The following is a 23,248-nucleotide window of genomic DNA, read 5'->3' as shown; positions in this document are numbered from 1 at the left end:
TACACATTCAGTGAAATTCTTCTTTAACATTGCTGATGTCTTGGCCATTGTTATTTGGACAAAAACATAACATGTATTTGTCCTCATTTGCATAGTTATTAATGGGAGGAGATGAGGCGGTCCCAGTGACATGTGCACCTGCGCTCAATTCCAAGTTAATCAGAATTTATCAAGGAATTGTGGAACTGGAACAAGTGGACACACAGATTCATAGATCTGGAAATTTGAAAGTACATGAGGCCTCAACTCTTCATTTTATGGAATGAGCTGCGTTAACCCATAAAAACCCAAACAGCAACAGGTGATCAAAACCATAGAGATCTAAACTGTTTAATACCTGCTGATCCACTAATCCTTTCAGTCCATGTAAATAATTGGTGTAAAATGCCATTTTTTTCATGGTCATCAGATATGACCCATTTGGACATTCAGAGGCTCCATAGTGAATGTGGAAACACTGTCATCTTCTACAACATTGATTCACCAGTAAAACACATGGATTCCAGTGGATGGAGTGTTCAGTTAACCCTTTCACGCATGAATTATGAAAACCTTAGTCAAGATTTTTTTCCTGAGTGTTTTTGTTCCTCTTTAGGCATGAAAAAAAAATGCAATTGAATTTTTTTTATAAACCTGTTGAAAACCTAATGAAAAATGTAAACCTAATGAAGGTAGATTTGTTTCTTTATTGCTTTAACTAAAAAAAAAATTAAATAAAACAAAGTGTTTGAATGCCAAAATAAAAAAAAATTACGATCCAAAAAATTGCATTTGAACACTTTTCTTTTGATTAAAGTGATTTTTTTATTTATTTATTTATTTTATTTTTTGTAATGAAAATGTTTTTTTTTTGTTAAAGCAATACAGAAACAAATCTACCTTCATAATTTTTTGTGGAGTTCCAAAAATGTCCACTCCATTGGACACCATGTGTTTAATTTTTGAATATCAGAAAGTGATATACAAAATCAAAACATTTTTAATGCAGCTAATTTGATGTTTCCTCACATTTTATCATATGCAATATTTTTATTAGCAGTTGATTTACACTCAAACATGTTAGTGCAGATCAGGTTTATGAAGAACAGCAGAGTTAAAGTACTGGTATGAATGTCAGTGTATGGGATGGTGCAAAAGTGTCCACTGTGTTAACTCATATCGAACTAAAACAACAAAACCCATGAATATATTAGAGAACAGATGTAGAATAGCTGTCCACTGTAGTGACCACTGTGCATGAAAGGGTTAATGATATACTTCTCTGAAAAAGTCACATTTTTCTACAGTTTTCTTTGTTTTTGATACAATAACCCTAAAGTTTAATCTGAGCTTTTACGAACATTTTCATGATCAGTGAATTAAATATAGGAAAATACCTGATTTATGCTGATGAAATGCAAAAAACAGAGGATAATATTATAATAAATGGTGGTAAGTCACTTAAGAAATGTTAGATATGGGAAAAATTTCATTTGGGAGCTGACACAAAAGTAGACCTGGGTCTTTATGAGTTAAGCACCAAGGCCATGTGGTAGAACATGGACTTCCCTGAGAACATCATTGGTGATGAAAAGAAGGAAGAGTTTATACCTTTATTCATCAGCTTCACAGAGAGATTTTTCCAGAATGCCTTCTAAGTGGACAACAATGGTGATCATTTACTTTCAGTTCGTTAACTCAGTAAATTATCTTTTAAAGAGCTAATGGTGGATTTAACTACCGGTACCCCTGGTGCCACACCCCCTCATTTGAAAATCTGCAGAAAGAATCGCTGCTTCAACTGGGAATCAAACCTTCGTCTTCCGTGTTGCAATCCGAAGCATTACCTACTGAGCTAAATCTCTGTTGGCCTAAGGGTCGACCTATTTGAGATGGAGGTTTTCTGGGCCATGAAAACCTCCATCTGGACATGATGTGGAACCAGGGTCATAGTGTTTATCATTTCAGATCCTCTTTAACATCAGGTACCTTCACACAGGATGAACTTAGTCGTCTTTTCTTTTTCTTCTTCTAACTGGTGGAAATAACTTCTTTATTGTTCTGTCACTGCAGATTTGTTCATGGTTTTAAGGGTCTTTTAGCTCCTCTTTCAGGGCAGTTTGCATGTCAAGAGGAACTTTATATGGCCTCAGAGTGGAGCAATTTGTCTAAATATACAAGGAAAGCAGCATCAGAAATGGATGTTTTAAAGCATTAGCTGTGATGACAACAGCTCTTAAAAAGCTTAGAGTCTGCATGTGAAGGAGCAAATGCAATGAGATTACTACTTACAAATAAATAATTTTGCTTTGACGTGTAATCCTAGACTGAAGTATTTTTATGGCAGCTTTTAAATGAATTAGTCAACATGATTTATCACCATGTGTTATAAAGTTATCTTCTGCGTTTTGCAGTTTTCTGTCAAAATTAAGCATCTTACTGTATTTGATTTACTGATGATGTATATGTATTAGATTGCCTTCGAAAGTTATTATATCAAAACGAAGAAAACTGAAGGAAAAAATGTCACTTTCAGCATTAACTGAACATAAAAACATGCATCTACAATAGAGCTGCACACTATATCGTTTGAGCATTTGTCATCACAATGTACATGTGCGCAATAGTCACATCGCAGTTCCTGCAATGTAGGAGGCAAATGAACTCAATGTGTTCTCAACTAATTTCAAGCGTACCTGACAACACACTGCACACAGCGATCCACCAATCACAATTGTTCTTAATCAGTTTGGAGTGAGTCGCTGGTAACAACATAGAAAAATGAGCAACAAACAACAGAAAATCCCCAAAAATTAAGACTTGGTGCCAAAAATAAAAGCAACGCCAGTTATCTGGAATTATTTCAGCTACAAGAAGAATGATACTGAAACACGTGTTCTGTGTCGACAGTGTCTTCCACCTGTCAACACAATGAGAGGTAACACAACTAATGACTTTGACCATTTGTGTCGGCACCACGCAGCCATTATATCCTCCTGAGTATTTTTTCATATCGCAGGGTTAAAAAAAAATCACAATGTCAGTTTTTTCCAATATCATGCAGCTCTAGTCTACAACCACTGTTATTTGTCAAACTACGAAAGATTGACTGGTTGTAGAAGACGACGGTGTTTCCACGTTCACTACAGAGCCTCTGAACGTCCAAATGGGTCATATCTGATGACCATGAGACGATGACAAACTGACTTTTATTTATACGTATTGATAGGGTTAGAAGTTCAGAAGTTCTTAACCATTTTAGATCAGTAGATGATTTTAGTCGCCAACAGCTGTTTAGGTCTTTAAGGGTTAAGGGCTCTTATCGGTGATATCGGTGAATACAAAGGACAAATGCCCCTGAAGGTTTGTAACACTCAGTGGAACTCCACAGCAGGTCTTAATCCTCACTGACTCTCAGAACTGTTTGGTGCAGATTGATTCCAGAAGTCTGAACTACACTGGAGGAATGAGCGCTGTTTTTCCAAATGGTAACCCTGTGTTTAATTGAGATCTTAACGTATGATTTCCATCACTTTCATAAAACCACTCAACGATCCCTCACCCTATGGATCGAGACAGGGGACACTCATATCCCTGTTTCCATCTGCAGAATTTATTTATAAAACAATCCATCAAAAACTTGAAAAAACAAAGAGATTAAAAGATGATGAATGAGGACATGAGCCCTAAAGACATGTTCATTTAGTTGACCAGCAGCTCATCTGTCTCTTTCTCTGCAGATAATATTTAATAAAGCACCACCACTGCAGCATCATTACACTCCAATCAAGCCTGAAATCCATCTGAAAGCATTACCCCATCTTTGCCCTTGAAGAAACATTCCCATAAGCCCACTCAAACCGAAGGAGCTGTGCGTAAGTCGGACTCATAATTAAAATCCTTTCCATAATGCCTTTTCAAAGATGAATCATACAACACCGAATGTGAATGTTGTTATTTTTGCTGAAAGACTGCAACTAAAACGATGCCATTATTCGTTCCATAAATAAATTATGCAAAACAAAAGGCCCATCATAGCTTCTCTGAGCTCAGGGCCACATCTTGGGATTGATTTATCCTGCAAACAATCCAGCACCTCAGATATTAAAAATGAATGATATAAGAAAAATAGAAAAGCGGTGTAAATTTAAAAGCTTGAGGCCAGAAATTGCTTGATTGTGTTTGATAGAATTAATTCATTATCAAAGTATCTTGTATTTTGCTATTTAATTCCCCCACTATTAACTATCTGATTTAAAGATTTTTAGTATTTATCTGCCACCCAACGCTGAACAAATATCACATTTAACATATAAAACACTTTCCGCAGGCATGCATGAATGTTCCCAACGCCGTAATGCATTCTGTTGCCACTTTAGAGAAGCTCATACATCATTTCCTTCTACAAACACTGAGTCTGTGAGAGTTAGTGTCGAGTCTCTGGAGCTGTGCACTATGATGATAAATTACAGGACATCTGAAGTCTATTTCTAAAGTTCTACACACACGAGGGGACGGCAGCCGGTGCCAGAAGTTCATGATTTAATACCTTCATAACATTCATCATTAGGTTTTTATCAATCGTGAACAGTGTCCTTTGGTGAGGACAATACACGGTTTGTCTTGTCCTGTCATTAATCTAAATAGGTTGATGTTTTTTCTTTAGTCCCAAAGCACAGAAGGATGTAAGAGAGATGTGTAGGCTGCTATTTCTTTTTTTTTTTTTTTTTAGATATTTTCACGTGTTTTAACTGACTACAACTTGTTGAGGGGAATCTTTAAGATGCACAGAAAAATAGGGCTACAGTTCACATTTATTAAAACAATATTTGTAAAAGTATTGACTCATTTGAAGAATTAACACTGACAAAAAAAAAAAAAAAATCCACATCATTAGGTTGCTTGGATAAGCATCCTCAGCTGATGGTGGAGAATAAAATAGATTTAACAACATACTCATCAGCAACTCATTAAAAAGGTAATCACCAAAATTCTCCACCTGATTAAAAATAATCAAAATAATCATTCTGATCCATTATGGAAATTAGAAGTCACTGAGCCAGTAAAATGAGCTGTGAGGTGACAGGATGAAAGAGTAAAAAAAAAAAGAAGAAGAAGAAGTCTTACCGTTTACAGAATGCACACATCTTCCTCCACAGACTTGGAAAAAAAAAAAAAAGAAAAAAAAGAAAAGGAAATAGTTGAGCTAATTTTCTCAGTACACAGCCGTGTGTTTCTGTCTGTGCGCTGAGAGCGGTGTCAAGTGTGTCCCCGGTGCCATCCACCTCCTCCTCCTCCTCCTCCTCCTCCTCCTGCTCATCCTCCTCCTCCTCCAGCCCTGCACTGCTGAGGAATAAAGACACTGAGGACCATCCCACCTGATCCCTCCAGGCCCCTCCCCGTCAACCCCCCCACGGCTCCCATGTGCTGATAAAGGAACGGACGTGTCATCTACCACATGGAGAGGGAGGTGACACCGAGCATCAGCATCAATAACGAAAAGGAAAGAGAACAGACCAGAGCAAGAGACTAATCTTATGAAATGCCATTGTATGTCACACCAGTTCTTATGGCACTTGGCGTTCTATACACAAGCATTTCCAAGCTTTCGTGTGTTATTGAACGCCATTTGATCTCGTGTCATTTTACGCCAAGATCTCCGGTTCACACTGTACACACAAAGCAAGCAGTAAATCTCAAAAACCACAATTTATTTTGGTTAATGAACTACTGCCCCAGTTTCGTTAAATTTAAACCACCTCAGTACCAAAAAATCTCTGGTTATGGACAAAAAGCTGTGTTTTCTAGAGATTTTTGGACCAACAGTGGCGCTGGACTACTCCATTTAGGCTGCTTACCAGAGGGGGGGGGGGGGGGGGGGGGGGGGTCGCGTAATTTAAATTAACTCACCAGTTACGTTTTGGATGGAAGGACCAAACCAGGAGAAATGAAGAATTCACCAAAAAGAAGATTTGAGGTTTTAAAAAGTTAAAGCAATAGCTTGATTTATTGCACAGATGTCAAACATATGGCCCGGGGGCCAAATTCGTCCCACCAAAGGGTCCAGTCTGGCCCCTGGGATGAATTTGTGAAATGCAAAAAGTACACTGAAGATATTAACCATTTTAGTTCCAGTTCCACAAACAGACCACTTTAATCTCCAGTTCATCGGATCAGTAAAATACTATCATAATAACATATAAATACTTACAACTCCACATTTTTCCCTTCATAAATGTAAACATTTTCATGTCATTTTACTGTATTTACACTAAAACAAATTAACATTTCACAAAAATACGAATAACCTCAACAAATATGAACATTTTGAAATGTCTGAAGTGTAATTTTAACAATATTCTACCTATTTTTAAATGTTTTGTGTATTTGTAGATCCACTGTGAGCTGTATGTTGTAATGTACATGTGGAAATGATAAACTGAGGCAGAATATTGTTAAAATTGCACTCCATAAGCTAATTCTAAGAAAAGCCCATGCTGAAAGTTCATTTGAGTTTAACAATCACCTTGGACACCTGTCAATCAAACCAACTGCATAGCTGAACCACAAACGAGTTTGAAAAAGTACGCTCTTGCTTAACACCTGCACAATAAGGCTAGCATTTCTTGACCACAAAAAATCTCCAGGTTCGTAATCTGGGTTTTCTGCTCAGCTCTCTTTACCACAATTACTCTCTAAAGATGTAAAATTAGATCTTTCTCGTTGCAATTGAGCTTTTCTCCAAGTTCAGCACAGGCAGGTGTGAGTTCATCAAAACCACACACACACACAAATCCAACCTGACACTGACTGTTCAGTACAAATAAGGATACATCTGCTAAAAGAGAAGATTCTTCAAGCAAAACAACTTGTAACATTACATTTTTTCTTCTCCATTTTGGTTCATGATGTATGATGTCCATCCGACATTTTAGAACTAGTCAAAGTCAAAGTCACACATTCATCTTCCATTTAACGTAAGATACGTCATAACATAACCCTAACCAGTGTTGTGTGTAACGAGTTATAAAGTAACATGTTACAGTAACTTAACTACTTTTTCTGGGTAAATTGTAGCGTAATGCATTACTACTGAAAATGAGGTGACGAAATGTAGTTCCTTTTTCAATTCGGCACAATGTTACTGTTTTTATGGACAGATTTGTGTTTCACGTACAATTTTTTCCCCCCAATTTTTTTATGCCCTAAGAATTATGTGCATGCTCCAAATGAATGCGCAAACGCATTCTTTTCAGTGTAAACATTCAGTAGTGAAACAGCTGCGTAATAGCCACAGGCTCTCATTTCACCTCATTTCACTAGGTGACTAAACAAGAATTAGACAAAAAAATGATAAGCCCTTACATCAGTGTTTTTCAACCTTGGGGTCGGGACCCCACATGGGGTAGCCTGGAATTCAAATGGGGTCGCCTGAAATTTATAGTAATTGATAAAAATAATTATAAAAATAAAAACTTACTGATAAAAATAAATAGTGAGTTGAGAGAGACAATAACAATCCATAAAAGACATGACAAACTGAAGCTGAAACTGCAGCACTGTGGTTCTGTTTATCTTTCAAATGTTCCTTGTGGTCAGTTTCAGATGCTGCAGCTCTTTCATAATTCATAGTTTGAGTTCTTGTTTGTTCAGTATTAATTGTCAACCTTGTAAATCCAAACTGGACTGACTGTACATATCCTGACCAAGGAAATTAAAATTCTCACTTTGTGCAGTAATCTACACCTGGCTTTTCTGCCTCCGTCCACAATAATATACATTATATAGACTAAATGTTGTCTAAAATTAACATTTATTTACAACATAGTATAGCAAACTATTACACGATCAAAAACAAATTAATTTTAGTAAAAAAAAAAACAAAAAAACTCTCTGTTTGAAATGTCTGGGGTCACCAGAAATTTGGGATGTTATAATGGGGTCATGAGCCAAAAAAGGTTGGGAACCACTGCCTTACATATTTTGTGTTCACCTGTATGCCCATAAGATGGATCGAGGTTATGTTATTTCATACTGTGTGATAATTCTTAGTGGTAGTGTTGAAGCCTGTAGTAGTCCAATGTTTTCTTGTCCAGTGCTCTGGCATTTTTTAAAAACAAAGACCACAAAAGAAATGCATGTTATGTCCTCCATAGTAGAACTTTATGTAGCCCTACACATTTAGAAACAGATATGTGGTTCTGCCCAAAGTCGAGCAACATAAAAGTAAGGTAAAAGTAATGAGTAATGTAAAAAGTTACTTTCCGTAGAGGGCAACTAAGTAAAGTAATGGATTACGTTTTAAAGAAGTAATGAGCAAAAGTTTAAAAGTAACTTCCCCAACACTGCTGCTAACCCTAACCCTAACTCTCAGTGCATGGAATTTGTCGCATCAGTTCAGGTTGGACAGGGGGCTAATAACACTGTGAACATACACACGGAAAGTTCCTAATGCAGACAGATAACACGCCAATTATATTTAAGTGAGTCATGCATATTTAAGTGAGTCATGATATCACGTTGAGAGCAAACAGTGTTATCGTATTGACTTTGGTCAGTGGTGTCAAACATGTGGCCCGTGGGCCAAAACTGGCCCATCAAAGGTTCCAATCTGGTCTGAAGGATGGATTAGCAAAGTGCAAAAATTACAGTAACGATATTTCAAGGTCAAGGGTGTCAAAATTGTGTTAGTTCAGGGGCTACATACAGACCAACTGTGATCTCAAGTAAAAAAAAACCCAACATAATATAAATAAATATAAATAAATAAATAAATAAATAAATAAATAAATAAATAAATGTGACTCCAAATTTTCTTCGTGGTTTAATGTAAAAAAATAATATTACTTTAGTGCGTTGACCTGTGGGAAACCACGGGTCACATCAATACCAATATCTAGGGACTGAAGTTAGTAAATGTGTCGTTCCTGTTTTTAACTTCATTTCTCATCATGCAGCATAGTAATGCACTTCCTATCGACCGCCAATGGGCATAGCAACATGATTGTAAGGCTACTGTATTCCAAAATTGCTAATATCTCAAAAAATATTGGTCCTGTCAACTTGCCGAGATATTTAATGTGGAGATGGGACTATTCCTCAACTGTAGGTGCCAAATTGGCCAGTTAAAAGCATCTCAGTTTCTCAGAATTGTGCAGGCACGCACGCACGCACGCACGCACTCACACACACACACTCTGAAACCTTCCAGTATTATGATATAGATGCCTATTAAACAATGATAATTTTTTCTCTTTGTTTTAGTGCAAACAAAACATTAAATTCCAAAATTATTTACATTAATAAATGATCCTTTAAAAATAAAAGGTGACTAACCTGATCTCAACAGTCTGAAGTGTCTATTGAAAATTAAGTGCAATTTTAACAATATTCTCCCTGTTACTAAATGTTTTGTGCCTTTGTAGATCCGATCCATAATGCATATGTATAACTGGTAACTTGAAGCATAATATTGTTAGAACTGCACTTCTTCTTCTTAAGAAATTTCTTTTTTTTTCAGGTTATTTGCATATTTTTTGTTTGGATAGTTTGGAAATGTAAATGTTTTCATAATTTAATGTTATGTTTTTGCACTTAAAAAAAAAAAGAAGTAATTATTCATAGCTTATTTTGTTATTATTTTACTGATCCGGCCCACTTGACATCAAATTGGGCTGGATGTAACCCCTGAACTAAAGTGACTTTGACATCCATGACTTGTGTGTTTTGTGCATAAACAACCTATAAAAACTATCAAAATATACAAAAAGTCACAGGAAAGATTATAGATTAAAAAGAAAAAAAAAAATCACACAATTCATCAAGTAAAAATACTCATTGGTAGCATGAATTTAACAGAAATGCACATACAGAACTGTGCAGAAGCACTAGGTTATTTTTGCAGTGTTGAAATGACCATAAATATAATAAAAATATTCAAGAAATAGGCAAGGCAAGTTTATTTATATAGCACATTTCATGTACAAGACAATTCAAAGTGCTTTACATAAAACGTTAAAAGCATTACAGCAGGGAAGCAATAAAAAGTATAGGAATGAGGAAAAAATAACCAAAACAGATAAATAGATAAAACAGATAAACAGATAAAACAGATAAAAAGTTTAAGCTTAAAAGAAACAGTGCAGATCTGAACGAATGAATAAGAACTCTATTCAAATGCAGCTGAGAACAGGTAAAAGACATAAAAAGCTGAAATAAATGTGTTCCAAGGGTTAAAGTCACTATTTATTGTGACCTCTGACCCCATGACAAGAAGCAGCACAAACAGTTAAAAACATCTGACATGTGTTGAATGAAACCTGGTATAAAACATCAGAAGATCTTTTGTGGTTTATTGTGATTACCAATGATTTAGATCTTTTTGATCTGAATCTGTAATGTTCATCTCTGAGAACTGTGTATTTCAAGAATTTTGGAAGTGGTAGTAATGGTGCTGTGTAATTAACTACCAACAAACATCAATGAGTCACACTATAAAAGAGAACAAATAGTTTTATTTGTTGTATACAACTGCTTTTCCCCAGTAATTAAAGCCACTTTGAGCCTTTTTCTTTCATCCACTGCTCACTTGAAGATGAAAAGCCGCTAGTTGAAGATATTTTACATTTTCTGTGTTATTCTTATGTGGAATTTTTTTTTACTGTCTTTAGTTCTAGTCTTGTTTGGCTTTGGTTTTTAATGTTTTGAAAGTTGATGAAAAAGAATATTAATATGCTTGATAAAATAAACTTAAAAATACGCTGTTTTACTGAAGTGTGAAACATTCAAAGTGTCTCAAAAACTGAATATAACTTTTTTTTTTCTTTTCATGAAGACTACAGACTGGGAGATACAGCAACATGCATGGTATAGAAGGTATGCATTTCAGGTGCTTCATGTAAAAAAAGAAAATTACATCTTTCAGTGTCATCTGCACAGAAATGGGTATCAAAATGAGATTTCCACTATTTGTCCTGAGGAGGCACAACAGACTAATTACTAGGCACTCAAAGGAAAATCATTCAACAGGAACATTTCCATCCATCCATCCATCCATCCATCCATCATTAATATATCTCGGGTAATAATAATAATAATACTAATAGGCAAGGCAAATTTATTTGTATAGCACAATTGTTGCACAGGGCAATTCACAGTGCTTTACCAAAATGTAAAAGAGACAGGTTAAAAACACACAATTACAATTAAAACATAATCAATAAAACATAAATAATAATCAATTAAAAGAAAGTAAAAGAGAAGAGTGCAGATAGAACCCTTTCAGTTGTTCTGTGCACAGTTGAACAGAGCAGTTTTTAGCCTGGACTTTTTAAATAATAATAATAATAATAATGATAACAAAATAGACATAAATGATTATATATATAGATTTATATTGGATCCATTATTCATTCACTCATGTTCTGGTGGTGGTATACTACATGTGTAGTCATAGGCTGACCCAGAGAAATTCCACATCAAACAGTAACACACATTCATACACCCATGTGAGTAACACTGGAGGTAAGGGGAGGGGGAGTGACCAAGGACACAACGGCAGGGATTACGACAGAGCAGGATTCAAACAGTCAACCTTCTGGTTATTGGTCAACCCGCTCCACCTCCTGAGCCACGACGACTGCCCACAATGATCCTATAGGAGGTATGTTGTCAGGGACATCTAGCCCCTGGTAGGGTCTCCCAAGGTAAACTGGTCCAAGGTGACAGGTCAGACGAAGGGCAATTCTCAATCCATGTGGATGTTCAATTAAAGAACCAAGTTACCTTGTTCATTGTTACCGGGGTCCCACCCTGGAGCCAGTGCATTGTGGATTGGGTGTCGGCCTGGTATGGAGGTTCTTGGCTCCCTAAACTGGTTACTGCAGGGGTGTCAAACTCATTTTAGTTCAGGGGCCACATACAGCCTAATATGATATAAAATGGGCCGGACCAGTAAAATAATATAAATAATAGGATAAGAACTGATAAATAATGTCAACTCCAAAGTTTTTTTCTATGTTTTTGAGTGAAAAAAGTCAAATTCCGTAATGAAAATGTTTACATCTACGAGCCGTACTTGAACACAACATAAACAAATGTGAACCTGAAAATTCTTAAGAAAAATCAGTGCAACTTTAACAATACTATGCCTTAGTTTATTATTTATACATATGCATCATAACTTACAGATCACAGTGGATCTACAAGTACACAAAACATTTAGTAAGAGGCAGAATATTGGTACAATTCCACATACTTCTCTTAAGACATTTCAGGTTATTCACATTTTTTGTAAAAGGCTAGTCTGTAAATGTAAACATTTTTGTGTAATTTTACTTTTTTTTTTTTTTTACACTACAACAATGAGAAAAATTTGTAGTTTTCATTATTTATAGGTTATTATGATAGTGTTTTACTGGTCTGACCCACTTGAGATTGAATTGACCAAAAATGATTTGAACACCATTGATTATTAATATCTTCAGTGTAATTTCTGCGTTTCACAAATTCATCCCAGGGGCCAAATTGGACCCTTTGGTTTTAGCCCCCGGGCCGTATGTTTGACACCTGTGGTTTACTGGGACATTCCCATTATATTGGATCTAATGTTAGTGTACCCCACGTACCCCTTGACTCTGTATTGGCTTGGGTGAACCAGTGCAGGGGAGAGGCTTTAAGGTTCTGGTGATCAAATAGTTTGAAAAGGACCAATCGAGCAAAATGTGATTGGCAGGTTGATTAAAAAAAACAAGACTGAAATGAGGTACAGAATCCTTAAACAGTGTAGAACTAGCTGTGGGAGCTGCCAAATGCAATGGGATGGAAAGAGCCAATAATTTTTGTAGAATGATGTTATGTTTCTCACTCTGCAATCTTTTTCTCCTTTTTTTTTTTTATAATTTCATACCACGTCCCAGCACAGAAACACTGGATCAATGAGCTTGTGTGTTATTATACTCCTGAGAAAATAGTCTACTCCATTAGGGGGGGAACCCATACATTTCCTTGTTTTTCATTTTCTTTTTTTTCCCCCTTTTTTTTTAACCACTAACACTGCTCTACAACATCTTAGAAAATATCTGCTTCAGACATTAAATGTGCTAAATCTTACGTACTTTAATAAGATGAATCAGAAAACACATGACCAAAGTACTGAGTAGCTCATGTTTTCAATATAAATGATGGCATGTTATTACACATATATGTTTGTTTATGTACATTGATACAATGGATTTATAAATGTTCCACTAGATAGAACCTGTAAAGTGAATGTCTTGTAATGTGCAGACACTGTTTTGAGGTAGATCTGGTTGCTCTGAGACAAACATTCCTTTTGAATAACACCAATTTCACATTTTGGCCCAAGACTGTATCTTAGAAACTACAATCAACAAGCATGTATTTTTTCTTTATTAGTGACTCAAATTTGTTAAAGTTTAGCTGCTTTTATTTTGAATGCATTTTACTTTACTTTACAGTGTAATCTACTGTGGTGATGGTATATTTCTGATCTGATTCTGAAACATTCGACTAGTGATGTTTTTGGCTGTAGTGTCAGTGTGAAAAAGATTGAAAAGTGTGTGAAAAGTGTGAAAAAGATTGTGCATTCTATTCTATTTGCATACTCCATACATGTCCTGTAGATGTGCAATACAAATATCTTTACAAAGAAAATATTATATGCACTACCAGTCAAAAGTTTGGACTCACCTTCTCATTTAAATGACATGAGATGGACCACAGATGACCAACCAGTGCTCAGCATCACTGGGACCTCCTTCCAGACTGTTGAAAACATTTCAGGTGACTACCTCATGAAGCTCATCGAGAGAATGCCAAAAATATGCAAAGCAGAAATAAAAGCAAAATGTAGTTATTTAGAAGAATCTAAAATATAAAACATGCTTTGAGTTATGTCACACTTTTTTTTAAACTACATAATTCCATATGTGTTCAATTCTTAGTTTTGATGCCTTCAGGGACAATCTACAATGTAAATAGTCATGAAAATAAAGAAAAACCAGGTGAGTCCAAACTTTTGACTGGTAGTGTATCAGTGCATTAATTTGCTCATTTTATTTATTTATTTATTTTTACAAAATAGTTCTACTACTTCTCTGTTCTGCAGCTTTATTTAACCAAACTAGATTCCTCCCTCCTGTGGCTTCACTGCACTTCACCTTTTTCCAGTGATTGGCTGCATACTTTCATTTCCACATCCATGAACCCCCTTTGGCCTTTCTGCCTTCACAGTACCTGTTTGCTTTACTTTGTATTTTCTCACCACCTTGTTGTTTTCAGATTTTTCTTGTCCAAATAATGATAAACTTTCTTTCACCGGAGACAGTGGTTTCTATTCAAAGATGTTCCACCAACCTTTGTCAAGCCTGCCACCAGACGTTAGACTGGTTTTGTCTGTCTTGTCTGTCTTGTGTGTTGTTTCCTGTTTTATTTTAAGTTTCCCTCGTGTGTCATGTCTGGTGTCTTTGCTTCCTGTCCCTGATTGTGTCCACCTGTGTGATTACCTGACTCCCACCTGTGTCTCATTGTCTTCCCTCCCTTTTGTGTATTTAAGCCCTGTCTTTCCCCTTGTTCGTTGCCAGTTCGTATTTTCCTCGTGAGATACTTACCAGCGTTTTTTGGATCCTGTCTGTGTGTCTGCCTACCTGTGTTTGACCCGGTTTGCCATCTCTGTTTTTGCCTGTTGCCTTATCCCTGTCGGTTTTTTCTGCCTCCTTCTGACCTCGTGGTTTTGACCTCCTCGCCTGACTTTAACGGTACGTGAGCTAGCCTGATCCCTATGTCCTGTTGCCTGTTTGACTGCCTACCCGTGTATGACCTGGTTCTGCCACTGACCTCCCTCTGCTTCTCCCCAGTCGGGATACCGACAAGTTCTACTGAACCGGACGGTGGGTTTTCCTTTCCGGTCCGGCGTACTCACCCGGAGAAGAACCCAGTGACCATTATCCTCAAGATTTTGTACTTTATCATTTTCATTGAACTGTCAGTGAGCTAGGTGTTTAATAAACACTGTGAACTTTTCAGTCTGTCTCTGGGTCGTGCATCTGGGTTCAGTTTTCGTACTCGGAGCCTTACAACCTTAACTAGACCTGAATGCTGCAGTTGGTGAATTTAAGTTCAATATTTCATATTTTTACTTCATTTATGGGAGACCAGAGGTGATTTCTCAAAGACTGCAAGGGAAGCTCGGCTTCCCCAAAAACTACGAAAATTAAATGATCAAATATGTACAGTTGTGTTGACATTTCATTGACTACAAATGTGTTAGAACACGTTCATCTCACAGACGAGTTCGTTCAGAGTCAGCTTTTTCACAAATCAACAGACTCGATGTTGTTCACTTCTCATACATTCCCATTGCGCTGTTTTCTCATACGATCTATGGTCAGTGCATTTGCCCGCAGACGTTCAGTGTCCATGCACTTCAATGGGACTGCGTGGAACAGTTTTTTTCATTGCCTCAAAACTGGACAGTAATTGGATAAATGCCACAATGTTGTCCCATCCCCGGACGCCCGGCATCTCTGGGGGTGAATGGAGCTGTGGGCGGAGCTTGGCCGGGCTGGACGCCAGGCTTGCACGTGCTGATTGGAGGATCAGTCGAAAGGCTGAATCCCGTTTGATTGACAGCTGTTTTGAAATCTACTCCTTCACTGACACAGTTCAGTTTAATACCGTTGCACATTCTGCTGTGAAATCGAGAGAGAAACCACTACGAAATTACTTGTTAATTTCTTGCACTGTAAATAAAAGACACTCATTGGACTTCCTTGTTTCAGTTTAACATAATTTCAACGTTTTCTTGTTTAGTTGGTACGATAAGGTCACTGACCATTTTCTTAAAAAGGAACAGAGGGACGAATTTATGTTTAAATAACTTGACTTTTTTTTTATTTTTTTTTTTTATGTAAGCCGACAATGAGCTTCCCCTCTCTGAAAGACGAGCAGCCGCCACTGTGGGAGACGTATAATAAATATGTGTTACTGTCTGGATTTTGTTCTGTGAAAAAAAAAAAAAAAAAAAACAGCTGAAATATATGAATTAAATAGGCACATTCAGTTTCTTCAGTGGATGAACTACCATCTTGCCCTGGTGAAATCTTTGCATGATTTTAGTGAGCTCAGGGTTTATCTTCACTACATTCATGGACTCACAGAACCTAACCCTTATGGACAAAGAGGAGAGAGCTGCAGAGGAGTGGTACAGATATTCCCCTGATTTTGGTCCATGTGTAATAGTTCTAACACTTTTTGTAGTCAGGTTTATGCACTGGCAGCATGTGATTATGGTTAAGATAAAAAAATTCAAAGGTTATTATATCAAAAGAGAGAAAACTGAAATAAAAGTGACTTTTTCCACAAAATATATCATGAAGTAAACATACAAACAAGTATTTACAACCACTGTCATTTATCAAACTCCATGGGATTTACTGGTGAATCAATGTTGTGGAAGATGATGGTGTTTCCACGTTCACTACGGAGCCTCTGAACGTCCAAATGGGTCATATCTGATGACCAGGAAAAGATGACAAACTGTATTTTACACCAATTATTCACATGTATTGATAAGATTAGTGAATCAACAGTAATTTAACTTTTTATATCAGTAAACAATTTTGGTCAACGGTGGATGTTTGTGTCTTTATTTTTTAAAGAAGTACAGTTTTGATTTTTTGGTGGCTGATGTTCTTGGACTATTTCCTAATCTGTCAATATCTGCCCAGAGAATTATTTTTAACTGAATTATTTATATGTTTTGATAGAATTAGTGGCTAAAAGTTCTTGTTTTTGGTTGCTGTTTAGGTCTTTGAGGGTTAAAACCACTACAATGTCCACAGGCTTCTCAAAGCATTGAAACAAGCCAAAAATGATTTAAGAACTCTCTTTTTCCTCTACATCTTATGGGCAATTACTGTAATTATTTACAGAGCAGTTCTTCTTCTAGTGGTGGAATATTTGTATTTGTCTCTTTATTTATCGCTGCACAGTTTGGTTTTGTTTTAACATTGGTCTTGTTCCTGTTGTACGTTTAAAACACTTATTGTAATATTAGGTATTATGTACAATCATGTAGAAATATAAATTATTAAATAACTTATGAGACTTACATTAGTTTTATTGAAGCATTTTTGCAAATCTTTGATTGAATCCATTCAAATATACATATACTTGAAAAAAAAAAAAAAAATCTGTAATTTAACAGAATTTTCATTGTTTATTTTACAGATTTTTCCCGTATTTTTAAGATACAGGAAAATATCAATGAAATGACAAAAATAGACTGTGATTTTACATGTCAAATGTAAAATAACATGAAAAAAATGTAACTGTGAATAACCACAAAATTTCCATTTTTTAAAAGAAATTTTTCTTTTTTGACAGAAAGATACAGTTAAAATACATTTACAAATGTATCATAATTTCACAAATATTTCTTTTCTATTTATGATTAAACTGATAATTTAAAGTTTAATACTGTAAAAAATATTATAAAATGAGATAAAATTACTGACAATTAACCATTAAAGAAGTATTTGTTCTGTAAGTTTAACAAGACTTGTTTGTTAATTGATAAATATCTTGTGTAATTACAGGAGGTTTCACAACAAAAATGTTGAATAAATGTATTTTTGTGAATGTATAACATGTATAAGCGCTGATAAACTGTCCAAATATAGTTTTTATCAGTGGATTGTACAACTTAGTCTTATTGAAAATTATATATATATATATATATATATATATATATATATATGTATATGTATGTGTGTGTGTGTGTGTCTGTGTCTGTGTCTGTGTGTGTATATATATATATATATATATATATATATATATATATATATACAGGGGTTGGTCAAAATAATGGAAACACCTATAAAAATCAACAAAATATAATTTAATATGGTGTAGGTCCGCCTTTTGCGGCAATTACAGCCTCAATTCTCCGAGGTATTGATTCATACAACTTGTGAATTGTTTCCAAAGGAATTTTAAGCCATTCTTCAGTTAGAATACCCTCCAACTCTTTTAGAGACGATGGCGGTGGAAATCGATGTCTTACTTGAATCTCTAAAACTGACCATAAATGCTCAATAATGTTGAGGTCTGGGGACTGTGCCGGCCATATGAGATGCTCAACTTCATTAGAATGTTCCTCATGCCATTCTTTAACAATTCTAGCTGTATGGATTGGGGCATTATCATCTTGAGGTGAAGGTGTTTCCATTATTTTGTCCAACCCCTGTATATATATATATATATGTGTGTGTGTGTGTGTGTGTGTGTGTATATGTGTATGTATATGTGTGTGTGTGTGTGTGTGTATATATATATATATATATATATATATATATATATATATATATATATATATATATATATATATATATATATATATATATATATATATATATACATATATGTATGTATGTATGTATGTATGCCCAGCACCCCTGCTGCTGGAATAATAACGTTTTTTTTTTTTCTACTGTTTTTTTTTTTTTTTTTTTACAGTGTATATGGGGGTTCCCTCGTACTGTTCTCCCATGTTATAGATCTGCAACTGCACAGTCTGCAAAGATGGGATAAGTCATGGATGATATTTTCAAAATTTAACCAAAACACAGTCTTTTCCTAACCCTAACTTCATTCAGTCATTCATTCATTCATTCATTCATTTGCTGAATCACTTAGTCCTCATGAAGTTTCAGAGATGCTGGAGTCTATCTTGACTACCATCTGTGTTTCTGTGTTTTGCAGAAACATATGATAGCAGCATTTTATTCTAGCGCTTGGGGAGCTTTTCTTGGAGCCTCAACATGTATTCTTTTGAAAAATATCTATTTAAGTCAAGCTGACAGTCTATACATGTACATGTTTTCAGTGATTTCCATCACATGTTTGAAAACTGCCTGTTAGCTGACATTAATCCACCCAGGGGAAGATGGGATTTGCTCCGCTCCAGTGGTTGGTGGCATCGTCTCAGTCCTGGCAGTATCTGCTTCTCACTTTGCAGATACACTGAAGTGAACCTCGGGTAGAGCGAGGAGGGGTTCAACACATCAATAATAACCCAAGGATGACAAATAGGCCATTTCTTCTCTCAGGTTATTGTTTCAGGTTCAGTTATTTATGGGTTCGGTGACGGTTCAGCGACCTGACCACAGGTGTCAGAGATGCCCCTGTAGGAACAGGTATTTATGTTCAGTTTGAGAGTTTTTTCCCTCCTGCCTCAAATATCATAGTGATGCATTTATCTTGAAATGACAGAGTTGTCTCATAAGTCTGATGCCACTGGGGATATTGATTTACTACTCTGATATACTGGTATACTAGGTTTATACTCCGTAGTTCAGTGTTTGGGACTGTTTTGTCCAAACACTACTATCCTTGAGTTTTCATCCACCCATTTCGCTGATTTGCATGTATTTCTGTCCAAGCTGGCTCTAGGACCCCTCCTACATATGCTGCAGTGAAAACACAAGTTCCAGAGGTCGTAATGCTGCCATAACCTACTGGAAATCATGCAACCATCACAGTCCATATCCCAGAATGGGAAGTAAACAGCTTCACAATCTCTTCAGCTCAATCAATTTGAGTCCCTTCAGATTCAGTATAGAGGAATTGTGCTTGCAGGGGGGTTTGCATGAAATTTGTGTTGAAATCTGTGAAGCACTGGGAGCTCTAGTGGACTGCATGTTTAAGTGAATATACTGTATGTGTAGTTTTTCAGCTGTAAAGATGAGCCGATGAAGAACTCAAGGATATTCACAGTGAATCCTTCAAAGGGTCATCTACATAGAAATCAGTTTACAGGCAATTTTTATGTATGTAGACAAGTGAAACAGTAATTAGCTTGGTAATAGCATTAGCTAAAGTCAGGAAACAGCCCACCTCTGGCACAAAATGGACAAGAACATGAGCAATTCCTACTGACTTTCAGCCATTACAATTAAGACTTGATGTTAATTATTCTCATAAGATTTGTGTAAATATTATTTTAAACATATTTATTGGATTTCTAATTTTAAGGGCAATTTGCCATTAAGTTTTGTATATTATTAATATGCTAAAAAATATGCCTGTTACATAACTAAACTAGAGCCATACGTTATGTTAGATGGGTTAAGTTAATCAAATTGATGGTTTCCAACTGATTGAAGCAGGTTCTGCTTTGAGATGCTTTTAAGGAACATTGTTTATTATACTTATTGTCCCTTTTAAATTATTGGTAGTGTTTTATATGTATGTTTTTAGTATGGTGATTTATGGTGGGTTTTAGCACTGAGTTTTATTCTGTGTTTTATGTGGGTTTTTAATCAATCCATCAATCAATCAAATGTATTTATATAGCATCACAGTATAACAAGTTATCTCATGACACTTTACATTTAGAGCTGGTGGAAACCAGACTCTTATGCCAATTTACAGAAACCCAACAGAATCAAACACTTGGTGACAGTGGAAGGAAAAACATCCTTTTAACAGGTAGAAACCTGGAGTAGACCCCGACTGGAGGATGGACGTCTGGCTTTACCAGTTGGGGTTAGAGAGAGAGGTCGGAAGAGAGAGAGAGAGAGAGAGAGAGAGAGAGAGAGAGAGAGAGAGAGAGAGAGAAATTTGGGGGGAGGGACGACACATGTATGCACAGCAAACTGAACTACAACTGTTAAAAACTAAAACAGCTGGTGCTACTATAATTACCAATAACTACAACAAATGTCCATAATTGTTAATACTACTACTACAAATACAAGTATTAACAGTGTATCTACTACTACTGCAGCTGTTAGTACAAATAATAGAAACAACTACCATCTATGTCAGTCTTTCTCAAATAGGGGTGTGCATACCCCCTGGGGTACTTGGATGAAGGCTAGGGGGTAGTTGAAATTTTTTTTGGAAAAATACATTAAATAAGTCATCATGTACAGAATAAAAAAAACAGGTAATGAGAAATAATGCTGAAATATAAAACACAGTAATTGCTTTCATATAATAAAATTGACACTCCTAATTTTATTAACAATCATATTGTTTAAGCTTTGGTAACATTTTAAGAACATTTCTTTTTTATATTATTCAAGATGAGTTTATTTGAGTAGCTAAGTAATTATATTGTGTTGATGAAAGGTTCATTTATTAATTAATGACCAATTAATTTCTTTTAAAAGATGGCACTTTCCATTTATATTTTGCTCACAAAATTTACATACAAAATGTGTCATTTTTAGTATATTACAGATAAATAAATATATGTTGTTTACAAAGTTTTAAAAATAAAAACAGACACCTTTGGCACACGAACAAATTTTACTTAATTTCTTCAGTTAAAAATCCTGGAGTGAGAGTTGGGGGTACTTGGCTAACAAACTCTATTTCAGGGAGTACTCCACTGTAAAAAGTTTGAGAACCACTGATCTCTGTAACTATATAATAAACACTATCACAACTATATGGATAAATGAGTGATGATGATGAAGACAGGAGAGAAGAAGGACCACAGCAGCAGGTCCAGAGATGATTTGCTGTGGATGCATGGCTACTGTCTTGGCCAGGACACTCTTGCAAAAGGAAATTTTAATCTCAACAAGTCATTTTTCCTGGTTAATCCATAAGGACCCAGTGTGACTTTTGTGGCAGTTCCCAAATGAATTTTTCTCTCTATTTAACATTTCCTAAGGGATTTGTCACCATTTATTATAATATTGTCCTCTGAATTTTAAATTTTTTCCAGTGAAAATCATCTATTTTCTATTTTTAAGGTTATTGTATCAAAACAGAAAAAAACTGAAGAAAAGGTGACTTTTTCAGTAAAATATAGTGTACCCATCCACTGTCATTGATCCAGCTATATGGGTTTTATTGGTGAATCAATACTGTAGAAGATGACGGTGTTTCCACGTTCATTACGGAGCCTCTGAACGTCCAAATGGGTCATATCTGATGACCATGAAAAGACGACAAACTGCATTTTACACCAATTATTTACATGTATTGATATGATTAATGGACCAATAGTTTAGATCAGTAGATGCTTTTGGTCAACGATGGGTATTTGGGTCTTTATGGGTTAAATATATGGAAATATAATAATAATAAAAAGTTATGGCCCAAGGCTTGGTCTGTGGGGTCTCACCTTTCCCTATCCCATTAGTATGAATGCAGAGGTGACAGTGGTCATGATGTTTGGCCATCTTTTGAGCATCTTTGAGTTCAAGTGAACATTTTCTCCAATTTCCAAGACATTGTGTGAAGCCATTCCTGAAATATTGTTTGTTTGTTTTTTTAATGTCCAAAGCAGGTTTTAACATAACAGAATCCACAACCAGACTGAATCTGTTTGAGAAAATGTGAGTAACAACAACAAAAAAGTGGCAGGAAGCATTGCACTTGAAAACATAAAGTTTAGAGTTTGTGTCGAGTTGATCTGTGTGAAGATCAAACAGTTGTAAACACTGACAGGCCTGCTTTTGGGAGGCCGTGGTTTTGTTCAGATCCTCGTTTTAAACTCAGCTGCTAATTTGCATAGGTCAAAAGGTTTTAAAAGATGTAAAACTTTTTTTTTGTGGAAGTTTTGGAATGACAGCTTGACAGTTTCAGTAAAGTGCAGGGAAAAATAAGCCAAACTACACTTTGAACCTTTTATTCTCACTGTCTTTGTTTCTCTGCCTTCCTAGCCTTTATCCATGAGCTTAGCCAGTTTTCTAAGTGGTAACTTGGTTTTGGTTTTGTTTTTTTTTGTTTTTTTTTTAATCAATTTTTTATTTGTTTTCATAGTGCATCTCAGAAGTACAATACAAAAGAAAGAGAAAGAAATTCACATTTTATAATACAAGATTCTGTGACACACAAAGTATAATCCGCCCCCCACAACCAGTGGCGACCCCCATAGCAACCCAATCTGGATCTCAGACTACGAAAAACAACTAATAAAGGCAAATACGTGTATATAGATGAAAGAGAATATAATTTACAGATATAAACAGAATAGTGATCAGGAAAGTCACAGACAATTATGTTGCACTCTTTCTTTAACCATAAAGTAAACACCATCCCACATACTAAGCATTTTTCGACTGGTTGCAGACATCCAGGCCACTGACCTCTCCATCATAACTATATCTAGAAAATAACTGATCCATTGTTGCCGTGATAAAGTATGAGGCGGCTGCCATCTCAATGCCAGCATTTTCTTGGCTGCAGTGAGAGCAGCACATAATATACGCCTTTGCTGAAGAGAAAG

The 23,248-nt window shown here is 35.8% G+C and overlaps 1 protein-coding gene across 1 annotated transcript in view; it reads right to left on the bottom strand.

Moving 5' to 3' along the window:
* adra1ab (adrenoceptor alpha 1Ab) overlaps nt 1-5,237 on the bottom strand; it is a 34,300-nt gene extending 29,063 nt beyond the window's left edge. The window contains exon 1 of the mRNA XM_030149671.1: nt 5,107-5,237. The gene's annotated coding sequence lies outside the window, so the exon portion shown is untranslated. The remainder of the gene's footprint in view (nt 1-5,106) is intronic.
* Nucleotides 5,238-23,248: the final 18,011 nt, after the last annotated feature.

Source organism: Sphaeramia orbicularis, chromosome 12, assembly GCF_902148855.1.
Source record: "Sphaeramia orbicularis chromosome 12, fSphaOr1.1, whole genome shotgun sequence".
NCBI classification, from domain to species: domain Eukaryota; kingdom Metazoa; phylum Chordata; class Actinopteri; order Kurtiformes; family Apogonidae; genus Sphaeramia; species Sphaeramia orbicularis.
Note: the sequence above shows the minus strand (reverse complement) of the source record. Positions and strands in the feature narration are given on the sequence as shown.